Source organism: Octopus bimaculoides, chromosome 6 (genome assembly GCF_001194135.2).
Source record: "Octopus bimaculoides isolate UCB-OBI-ISO-001 chromosome 6, ASM119413v2, whole genome shotgun sequence".
NCBI classification, from domain to species: Eukaryota; Metazoa; Mollusca; class Cephalopoda; order Octopoda; family Octopodidae; genus Octopus; species Octopus bimaculoides.
Window position 1 is genome coordinate 91,431,322 of NC_068986.1, and position 12,500 is coordinate 91,443,821.

The 12,500-nt window shown below is 38.2% G+C and overlaps 1 protein-coding gene and 1 non-coding gene across 2 annotated transcripts in view; both read right to left on the reverse strand.

Moving 5' to 3' along the window:
- Window positions 1-12,500, reverse strand: part of LOC106873677 (potassium channel subfamily K member 1) — a 200,876-nt gene that overhangs the window by 164,878 nt on the left and 23,498 nt on the right. The window lies entirely within an intron of this gene.
- LOC128248218 (U6 spliceosomal RNA) lies at window positions 8,091-8,197 on the reverse strand. Its single transcript, XR_008264507.1, has one exon. It is a non-coding gene; the product is annotated as a U6 spliceosomal RNA (small nuclear RNA).

The following is a 12,500-nucleotide window of genomic DNA, read 5'->3' on the forward strand; positions in this document are numbered from 1 at the left end:
GGCAAGAAATATTCGGATAGAATGGGGCTTGCTAAAACTAGGCCGAAACAGCTGTAAGATTAAACTTCTGTTCATCCTCTAATTCCTTATGTACTTTGTACTTCTATATGTAAACCAGGTTGGCAAAATAACATAGTCTGCCATAGACACCTGTGCTTTGGTTCTTTCTTTCTTTTTCTGTCTTCTTTTTTTTGTTACTTTTGCTATGAATTAAATTAATGAATTCAACGGGATACATTGTCTGCAAGTAGTTGGGTTCAGCATATTATCCTCCATTTTCTAATTGTTATATATATATATATATATATAAATATATATCAGTGCCGCTGGGCTGGCTCCTGTGCAAGTGACACATAAAATACACCATTTCGAGTGTGACCATTGCCAGTACCGCCTGACTGGCCTTCGTGTGACGTTAGGAAGGGCATCCAGCTGTAGAAACTCTGCCAAATCAGATTGGAGCCTGGTGTAGCCATCTGGTTCACCAGTCCTCAGTCAAATTGTCCAACCCATGCTAGCATGGAAAGCATGAACAATATGCATGTATGTATGTATGTATATCATGTATGTATATCATGTATGTATATCATGTATGTATATCATGTATGTATATCATGTATGTATATCATGTATGTATATGTGTGTGTATCTTTGTGAATACATATTCATATATATATATTTATATACAAATATATATATATTTACACACACACACACACACACACACAAACATTGAAGTTTTATAATGATATGAAAGTAAGAGAGAAGAAAAGAAATGAAAGTAGTTGCCATAAAAATTGAAGAAAAGTCTGAAAGTGCCATGTAAATCGAATGACAGAAAAGACGATTGAATGAATGAAGCAAAGAAAAGGAAGAGAGAAAGAAGAGAGAGAGAAAGAGAGAGAGGAGAAATATACAGGTGTTTAATGCATGTGTATCACACAAACTAGTAGAAGTACAGGCAAAGGTAGATAGCCATGCCAGATCTCCTTGGTAATAAGTGCACAAATATATTATAGTATTAAGTATGAAAAATCTCAATGAATCAGTTATTCCTTGGTTTGTTCTGTAGTGAAGGAGGTTCTGTGGTTGTGCCAGAGGGATTTTTTACCAAGTGAAGCTGGGTGTATACTTATTAAACATATGTAGTGAATGTATTCATTATATATATATACTCTTTTACTTGTTTCAGTCATTTGACTGTGGCCATGCTGGAGCACCGCCTTTAGTCGAGCAAATCGACCCCCTGGACTTATTCATTGTAAGCCTGGTACTTATTCTATCGGTCTCTTTTGCCAAACCGCTAAGTTACGGGGACATAAACACACCAGCATCGGTTGTCAAGTGATGTTGGGGGCACAAATACAGACACACAAACATATACATATATACATATACATACATACGACGGGTTTCTTTCAGTTTCCGTCTACCAAATCCACTCACAAGGCTTTGGTCGGCCCGAGGCTATAGTAGAAGACACTTGCCCAAGGTGCCACACAGTGGGACTGAACCCGGAACCATGTTGTTGGTAAGCAAGCTACTTACCACACAGCCACTCCTGCTCCTATATATATATATATTTATTAAATGTGTGTGTATGTGTGTAAAATATATTTTCATGAGTCAGAAAAAAAGACAGGTACTTATATATTAGGTAATAGAGGTTGTATATTATCATTACTTCTCATGACAGCAAATTAATGTTACTGAATAGTTTCATGCAAACTGAATATACTTTTCCATTTAGCTATATCTGATGATTGCTAATTTTACTTCTCCATTGCTGGAATAAAACCATTCGGTAGTATTAATTGGCTGTCACACACACACTGCAGTGTGATAAGCAATTGAACAATGACAGAATTGAGAGGACCCTGCAGTCTAATCTAGTTGAGGATGTGATAACTTCTGTAATATTGATGCCATGATACAATAGAAAGTGATTGGTATAAACTGATTGGTTTTAGGATGAGCATTCAGTCATGAAAAGAAACATATCAAAACAGAATGTATGAGTGAAATGTGGTTCTCCAAGCCACCTAGTAGGGTTGTAATGCTAATTAGGAGTTGTTATAGAAGCAATAAAACAGTTAGAGTGAGCACAACTGCAGGCTAGAATTTGAAATCTATTGGACAGAGAGAGTTTTTGCCAATTAGCCATATGGTTTTCTTTTGGATGTAGTTTTGGATTTCATGTGTGGTGCAGCAACACTATTCCACATATGTAAGAAGTACTCCCATTGTAGGCCTGATTTGATCTTTGTAGAGAGTCAGCAGCTGATCAACGCTAATGTATTTTCTGGCTCTGAAAAGGAACACTAGCCTTTAGGGGCACAGTTTCTAGTGTTAAGTACTTGATGTCACTAGGAAAGATCATCTGATGGCCAAGTATCAATAACTGCTTTGAAGGTTTTATTTGCATATTGCTTTAGATGGGTTAAGTGCTCTTAAGTCCTACAGATTGTATCTATAGATTTTAGCCAATACTGTATATACATGACATTTGTAACCATCTTGTCTTCATATACTATTAAGACTAAATTCCAATAACAAAGCAGTAATTTTTAAATTCATCTCGCTGTTAAGAATGTGTTATGTCATACAAATGAGTATATTCAGTGTCATTGAGAATAGTTGTAGAGGGTACTCAGTTGCTGATAAAATTCCAACACAGTACTGAAACTAGCCTAGCTGAGAGTTCTTTTAATGTCTACAAAGAAACCCTATACAAAAACAAGCTTTCTTTAACACAGTATTGGCTAAAAACCTACAGATATATTCTAGAATATATAAAATAATAGAAGCAAAATACTGCTAATGCACCAAAATTTTAATATTAGAGAGGGTAGGGTACAAGATTGTTTTTGTTGTTGTTTAGCCCTAGGTTAGTCCAGATCAATCACAGTAATCCAGCTATGACTGAAGTCTTCCACAGATTAATCTTTGTAGACCTACATTACACAAGATGGTAGATGAGAAATAAAAGAGATTATCCCATATGTCCTTGGAAAGGTCATGTTCAGTCATGAGTAACCTGGTTTAAATCATAACACATGCACAGACAAGAGTGATTTCATGGAGTTTGACAGCTATTTCTAGCTGACCAGCTGTCCATATAAAGGTTCTTATATTGGCTCACTTTAACAACCATTTCTTACATTACCACTACATATCACATTTATATAAAAGGAGTATAACAGATTTAATCAATCTCAGCATTGATCAGTACTTGTTGCTGCTGTTTAACAAGTACTAATCAGAATTCATAATTTTATGAGACTGCTGGAAACAAAGTGCATACATGCTATATGTACTCTGTTGCAATTATGAGGTTTTGATTTTATATGCTTCAGTTGATGTACCAAGAGTCGCTGTGATACATATATACATATATACATACATATATATATATATCATCTTTATCATCATCGTTTTAACGTCTACTTCTTTGTATGGGTCATTCACAAAGGCAGATTTTTTTAAAGCTGGATGCCTTCTCTACTGCCAACCCTCACTTGTTTCCTATTTCTTTATTGCCCACAAGGGGCTAAACACAGAGGGGACAAACAAGGACAGACAAAGGGATTAAGTCGATTATATCGTCCCCAGTGCGTAACTGGTACTTAATTTATCGACCCCGAAAGGATGAAAGGCAAAGTTGACCTCGTTGGAATTTGAACTCAAACGTAAAGACAGATGAAATACTGCTAAGCATTTCGCCTGGCGTCCTAACGATTCTGCCACCTCACCACCTTAAACAACCCTCACTTGTTTCTAAGCAAAGTAGTACTTCCCCATGGTCAGATATGTTTTTCATGGAAGATTGGAAACAAATGACATAACTTGTATGATGGAGCCACTTGTTTACAATGATTATGGGATATCAAGACAGGGTCTCACACACACACATCTATACATACATACATACATACATATATATGTACATATTTACAATCAGTTTCTTTTAGTTTCCAACCAACAAATCCACACACAAAGCTTTAGTCAGCATGAGACTATAGTAGAAAACACTTACTCAAGGTACCACACAGTGGGATTGAAACTGAAACCCCATGTTTCTTAACCACACAACAAATAACTCTAAGCTCCAGAAAAGTCATTAAAGGATTATGTGACAGAAAAAAAATTCCAACCCAATTTATGTGATGTGATTTGCAGGATGCACACATGCACAAAAGCAAAAAGCATGCTGCTAAACAAGAAAATTTTTGACCTTATCGTCTTTGAAAAAGCGACTAAACTTAAACAACGACATTCTCTTCCCTCAAGAGAGATTCTCATAGTGTAAAATATCAGAGACTTAGGTGTAACTAAGCTGGAGTGTACACAGCAACAATAAAGTCAGTATGGCCCAGGGAATGTGTCAAGAGATCCTGAAGCCATCATCCTTCTGTATGTTCTCTAGGTCTCACTTTAAATACTGCTGTCCACTGTGATCTCTCCTTATACCAAACAAAACATTATGAGAATTGAAGCACCAAGAGGTTGATCACAAGAAAAACGAATGGCGTGACATACACACACACACACACACACACACACACACACACATGAATGTGTATGTATACACACACATACACAGGCACATATATGCACACATATAGGTCTGCATGTATGTGTGTCTACATTTACAAACAGCTGTATGAAAAATTCAAATGTGATTCTACCAAGATGTATACATAACAGTGTTTATGTTTGTTTTCATATTTTTGTTCATGTATACATACACAGAACTTGCTCAACTTTTATTCATTCCTATAGATGAATGGGTCCCAATTTTTTTTATTATTATCATTTGTAAAGCATTTTAGAGAAAATAAAAATATGTTGGTGCACTTAGTGCATAAAATCAAAACATGTATTAAAAAAAGATATTTATATATTTTAGCCTCTAAATATAAATAAATTCAAACAGCAGGAAATTATTAAATACTTAGGTCTTTAATCAATAAAGGAAACATAGTTAGAAATACTTTATATTTAGAATATTAGTTTGTGTTATTCATATTTTACAAATATATTTATTTTTATTTTCATAGTGCACCTAGCTTCACCTTGCAGAACATTGATGAGTCAAAGCACACAGCTTGAAAACTGATGCAGTAAATATATATTCTTTTATTCTTTTACTTGTTTCAATCATTCGACTGTGGCCATGCTGGACCACTGCCTTTAGTTCAGAAAATCAACCCCAGGACTTATTCTTAGTAAGCCTAGTACTTATTCTATCGGTCGCTTTTGACGAACTGCTAAGTTATGGGGACATAAACAAACCAACATCGGTTGTCAAGTGATGGTGGTGGGGACAAACACAGATACACAAATATATGCATACACACACACACACATGATGGGCTTCTTTCAGTTTTCTATTTTTTTATTGCCCATAAGGGGCTAAACATAGAGGGGACAAACAAGGACAGACAAAGGGATTAAGTCGATTACATCAACCCCAGTACATAAACCATAAACATTTACCATGTTTGAATGTCTATTATGTAGGCTTACACACACACACACACACACGTGATGAGGATGATGATGATGATCGCCGTTGTCGTCATCATCATCATCATCACTACCATCATCAACATCATCATCATCGTTTTATGCTTGCTCTTCAAAGTGGCACAGGTTGCATGGGCTGCATGGATCCTCACAGTTGGAGTCACTGTTTTCCTACACAAATCAGGATGAGGAAAACTTATCTCATTTCTGTTTCTGTTTTACTTTGGTCTCTGTAACTGGATGCCCTTCCTAACGCTACAGACTTTTAACAGAATGTGCTAGGTGCTTTTCTCGTGGCACCAGTACAGGTAAGGTGTCATATCTTCAACAAGACTTAAATAGGGCCCTCACAACCTCACACTCTATAGAATGTACCAGGTACATTTCCATAACAACAGCACTAGAGACATAGACATGTCCTTGACAGATTAAAGGTATATCACAACACCACATCTCTGCTTGTTTGCCAGCCTCTTTTCAGAGTAAGAAGCCTAAGTGATGAAGAAATGAATGGTAATGATGAGAGGAAAGTACAATAGGAGCAGCATTAATGTTTACTTTTCCATGTTTGTTTGGGTTAGACAGGATCCAGTGAGATAGATTTGCTGGATGCTCTTCCTGTTGCCAACCCTCACCTGTTTCTAAGCAGGTAGTATTGTCCCTTAGTCGAGACAAGTTTTTTTATGGAAGACTGCAAACAACCAGCATTACTTGTGTGACCGTGATATTAGTTTGCAATTAGTATGTGATGTGAAGACAAGAAGACAACCCCACCCATAAACACACACATGCATACATATCTGTATGTGGTGCTGGTGCTGCAGGTGGTGGTAGCAGCAGAGGCAGTGGCAGCAACAACAACAGCAATGATGATGACAATGATAATGATGATGATGACGATGATGACATCTGATAGTGATATGATCCTTGGCTGATAATTAACTTCAATAATGCCTACCACCTACCTTGAATATTTATTGACAGTAGATGCCTGAAATACACTGAAAAAATCAAAGAAATAGCTGTCTTTTACACACAAGATATCCAGTTTATGCTGAGATGTGCAGCAGTCCATGGCAACACCCTTGACTAAATTGCTAGTAGGAAAATGGATGATTAAATCTTCTTAGGAGGCTAATGTTTAATTGCCCATGTCAGCAGAAATTAAAAATCCAATTATTGACTTCTGGTCATCCATACTTTTATACTCACCAGCATCCTCACTCCCTTCCTCTTTCTCTCTATTTCTTTCTCTTTTTCTCTTACTCTTTCGATCTATCTTCTCATTCATCCACTTGAAAGCCAGTTTGTCTAGCAATATCTGTATATCTGCATTTATCAATTTCTCAGCATTTTTACCCCCCCCCCCTCTCTCTCCCCCATATTCTCTCTCTCTAAATATATGTAGGCACAGACCTGGATGTGTGAGAAGAACTTTGCTTCCCAACCACATGGTTCCAAGTTCAGTCCTTTTGTATGGCACTATACGCAAGAGTTTTCTCCTATAGTCTCGAGCTGACCAAAGTCTTGTGAGTGAATTTGGTGGATGGAAACTGAAAGACATCCACTGTGCAATCTACCCACCAATATGTCATCTCCCCCAAAGGCGGCGAGCTGGTAGAAACGTCAGCGGGTGAAATGCTTAGTGGTTTTTCACCTGTCTTTATGTTCTGAGTTCAAATTCTACTGAGGTTAACTTTGCCTTTCATCCTTTCGCGGGGGGGGGGGGGGTGATAAATTAAGTATCAGTTGCATACTGCAGTCGATTTAATCAATTGGCCCCTTCCCCCAAAATTTCGGGCCTGTGCCCAGAGTAGAAAAGAATATGTCATCTCCCTTTCTTTCATCATTCCCCTGTCTACTGAATTATTATTTCTATTTTGTTGTTCTTCACCCCTTTTCAAACTGTCATCACCTGTATCCCTGCCTTCCCCAAACTCATATGTATCATCAATCACCCCTTCACCTTGTCTACCATTCACTACATCCATCCCTTAAATCTGCTCAATATCTACGGTCATTCCCTACCCACTCTTCCTATCTCCCTTCCAATGTATATCGTCAACCACTTCTCAACCATAGTTTTTTATTCATTATACTCGCTTCCTCATCCATTCCTCATCTCTAACCATCCCTCACTAACCCCTTACACTTTTGCACCCTCTACACACACACATATCCCCCATACTTCTGTTCCCATTTCTCTTTACATTCTACCTCGAGGGTCCACTCTGAACACCTCATAACTGCTATTTTATTTTCATTCCAATTTCACCCAAGTGATTCCAGTCTTCTCTTCTAAAATGTGAGTAACCATGTAGTTTCTTATTTCTTTATTGCCCGCAAGGGGCTAAACATAGAGGGGACAAACAAGGACAAACAAAGGGGTTATGTCGATTACATCGACCCCAGTGTGTATCTGGTACTTAAATTATCGACCCCCGAAAAGATGAAAGGCAAAGTTGACCTTGGCGGAATTTGAACTCAGAACGTAACGGCAGATGAAATACCGCTAAGCATCTTGTCCGGCATGCTAACATTTCTGCCAGCTCGCCGCCTTAAAAAATATGGAATGCTTCACGAATTTACTTGTTATCCTTGCGCAGGGGCCATGATAATCTTTTCTGTATCGTTCCAATTTTAGTATATGTACTGCCAAAGCAAGTACCATGTAGTTTATACACAGCAAATAACCTGTTCTGGCCCCTTCTTTAATACTTAAACCTCTCACCTCCTAGTATAAAGTTGCCTCTCTCTCTACTGTAACTCATTAACTTGAAGGGGATCTTAGTTTTGAGGGCTACATGGCAACCTTACTAGTGCTGATACCATGAAAAGAAAAAGCATCCAATACACTCTGTAAAGTGGTTGGCATTAGGAAGGACATTCAAGCATAGAAGCCATACCAAAGCAGGCATTGCTTGCAAAGATGCAACCCATGCAGGCAGGGAAGGTAGACGCTAAAGCATGATGACGATGATAATGATGACATGTGTGTGTTGTATGTTGTGTGTGTATGTGTGTGTGTATGTGTGTGTGTGTGTGTGTGTGTGTGTGTGGACGTGCGCATCTGTGTGTGTGTGTATTTATATAGTATAATATATATATATATTTATAGGAGTGTCTGTGTGGTAAGAAGCTTGCTTCCCAACCACATGGTTCCAGGTTCAGTCCCACTGCATGGCACCTCAATCAAGTGTCTTCTATAACCTTGGCCTGGCCAAAGCCTTGTGAGTGGATTTGGTAGACAGAAACTGAAAGAAGGCCATCATATATATACATATATGTTTTTGTGTGTCTGTGTTTGTCCCCCCACCATTGCTTGACAACCAATGTTGGTGTGTTTCCATCCCCATAACCTAGTGGTTCAGTGAAAGAGACCAATAGAGTACTAGGTTTACAAAGAATAATTCTTGGGATTGATTTGTTCGACTAGGGGTGGTGCCAGTATGGCCACAGTCAATTGACTGAAACAAGTAAAAGAATATATATATATATATATATATATATATATATATATATATATATATATATATATATATATATATGTATGTATGTATATATATGTGTGTGTGTGTGTGTTTGTGAGTATACATATACACACACACACACACATATATATATATATATATATAAAATGAAATAATAAAGCTGAATAAATTCAGGAAAACCACTTTAGTTTATATTTATCTTACAATTTTTTCAAAAATAACCACACACACACAAACACACATCTTGCTACCGCTCACCTATACAATTAACTTTCTAGCAACATACATACCAGCTTACCTTCCAACCACCCTACCTATCTAGCAAGCTACCCATCTAACCACTTACCTACCTCTGTCTGTTTATTCATTCAGATATTAATCTATACATTGATATTTATCAATCCATTTATCCATATCTATATATCTAACTGTTTATCTCTCAGCCTATCTGTCTGTCTGTCTATCTATCTATCTAAATGTTCCTCTATCGATCTAACTGTCTCTCTATCTATCTATCTATCTACCTACCTATCTACCTATCTATGTCTGTCTGTCCGCCTGCCTGTCTGTCTGCCTGTCTGTGTCTATCTATCTATCTATCTATCTATCTATCTATCTATCTGTTTGTTTGTCTGTCTGTCTGTCTGTCTATCTGTTTGTCTGTCTGTCTGTCAACTTGCTCCTCTGACTTAGATGCACATGTGAATAGAAGCTGCACCCGGTGCACAGTATAAAAATAGTAGAGAAAAGCTCATTATCATCTTCAACACCCCTCCCCCCCCATACTATCATCCCTGCCAGCATCATCTTATCACTAACCTGAACTTTGTCATCATCATCATCAACCATCATCATCATCATCAACCATCATCGTCATCATCAACCATCATCATCATCCTCATTAGTGTTACTACCATCATTTTGATTATCATGAACAGCACCACCATCATCTATTCATCACTTTCCCCATCATCACCATCATAATCATCATCATCATCATCATCATCATCGTTGCTGTTGTCATCACTTTTGTCGTCGTCATCACCATCACTGTGATCGTCGTCATCATCATGATTATCGTCGGTGTCATCGTGACCAACTGCCACCACCTCCGCCGCCATCACCATATGGCTACATCATTTACATGAATGAGAATCCGAGAATGAACTGAATGAATGAAAGACTGAAAGAATTATTAAACGAACGATTAATTGAATACCTATACCTATGTTCATTTCATTGTTAACGAACCTCCTACAGTAGTAGTAGTAGTAGTGGTGGTGGTGGTGATAGTGGTAATAGTAGTAGCTGCAGTAGTGGAAGTGGTGGTAACTGCATTAGTAGGAGAGGTAGTTGTTGTGGTGGTGGTTGTAGTAGCAGTGGTTGTTATAGTAGTGTTGGTTGTTTTGTGGTAGTATTGATGGTTGTAGTGTTGCTAGTTATTAACAGTATTGGTAGTTGTAGTGGTGGTAGTAGTAATACCAATGATAGTAATTCCTTTCTATTATAAGCACAAGGCCATAACATTTGGGAGAGGGGGGGGGCGGTCCATCAGATCAACCCATTATGCAACTGGTACTTAATTTATTGACCCTAAACGGATGAAAAACAAAGTCAACCTTGGTGGAATTTGAACTCAGAACGTAGTGGCAGAAGAAATACTGCTAAGCATTTCGTCCGGCATGCTAATGATTCTGCCAGCTCACTGCCTTAATTATAGTAATTGTGGTGGTTGTTATAGAGATAGTTTTAGTAGTAATAGCGGTGATGGTTGTGGTGGTGGTTAAGCGGTGACAGTAGCGGAAGAGACAGTATTAGTTTGCTGATCATAGATAGATTAGAAGTTATTGTAGTTACTGTTGCTGGTGTTGTTTAGCCCCAGGTCAACCTGATCAAACAGATCAGAAGCATTCCAACCATGACCCTCCTGTAAGAAACTCAGAATCACATTATCAAGCATGTCTGTTTTTTTTTTTTTAACAACAGTAAGCTGCTATTTCTAACGAGTCAAGCAACCATATAGAGGCTCCTTCGTAAGCTTATTACTGAAATACCATTTTAGTAACCATTATTGCCACTGATAAAAAAAAAAAGAGAGAAAAAAAACACTTTCCCCACCACCATCGCCAATACCGGTTTAATCACTGTAATGATGGTGGTGTTTGTGGTGGCGGTGTTGTTGTCGTTGTTTTTGGTGGTGGTGGTGGTGGCTTCAGTGGTGGCAGTGGTGGTGGTTTCAGTGGTGGCAGTGGTGGTGAAGTTTTTGGTAGTGGTGTTGGTGGTGATGGTGCTTGTTGGTAATAATAGATAGTGAAATGGTTTTACACTAACAGCTTGATAACTTGACAGACCATACAACATCTACTCTTCAACTACCACCACCACCACCACCACCACCACCACCACAACAACAACAACAACAACAACAACAACAACAACAACAACAACAACAACAACCTTCCCCACTAACACCAATACTCTCAGTACTCAACTGCTTTTAGATCACAGTCATTGTTACAACACTACCATGACCACCACTACTACAACAGCCTTAACAACTACAAGTACCAGTAAACGAGACTAGTCACTATTAGTTACAAGTCATCACTGTATTACAGTAATATCATACACAAACTATAAGTAAATGCTGTCATCACAGCTACCATTAATCACAGCCCCAAACCACCATACCATCAATTTATGGTGATTAATTTATTCAACAACCCCAGACCCCCATTTTTTTATCAACCACCATTGAAGTAGGTACCACAACAAACAGTACTACAAATGCTACCAGTTTTGTCAAACACCACCATCACTGCAATCACTATCGTAGTATTGAAAAACCATTATCAAAACCACTAGCACAACAGCCAATACCATCATTACCACCACCACCACCGCCACCACCACCACCGCCACCATCATCAGCATCAACAACATCAAATGAATTCAGTCACTTCCCCTGTTATAACTTATACCAAAATACTGCTACCACTACCAGAAATACAACTGCGACCATCGGAAAGAACCACTACAAACAGCACTAACACAGCCATCACCACCATTACCATAACCACTACCATCCTCACAACCGCCACCATCACTACCACCATGAATACCATCATTACTACACCCGCTATTAATACCACAATCACAATAGAAGATGAATGAACTAAATTATGTGAATGGACGATCAATTGAATGAATCAATGGACAGAGTGAACGCAAACGAAGCCACACTTCAGCATCCTAGCCTTGATCATTCTGTCTTTTTCATATCTAAGACTACAGAGTCCAAGGAGTCCTTCCTTTTTTCGAGATATCGGGATGTGAGTTAAGGGAATTTGGCTGCTATTTCTAGCAAGTCTACAGATTATGTAGAGGCTTGCTTGTTGGCTTGATATTGTTGACGATGTTAAGCTCCAAGAAAACCCTTATTTAGCAAACATTTAAGCAAAGTCTTCCAACCATGACCAC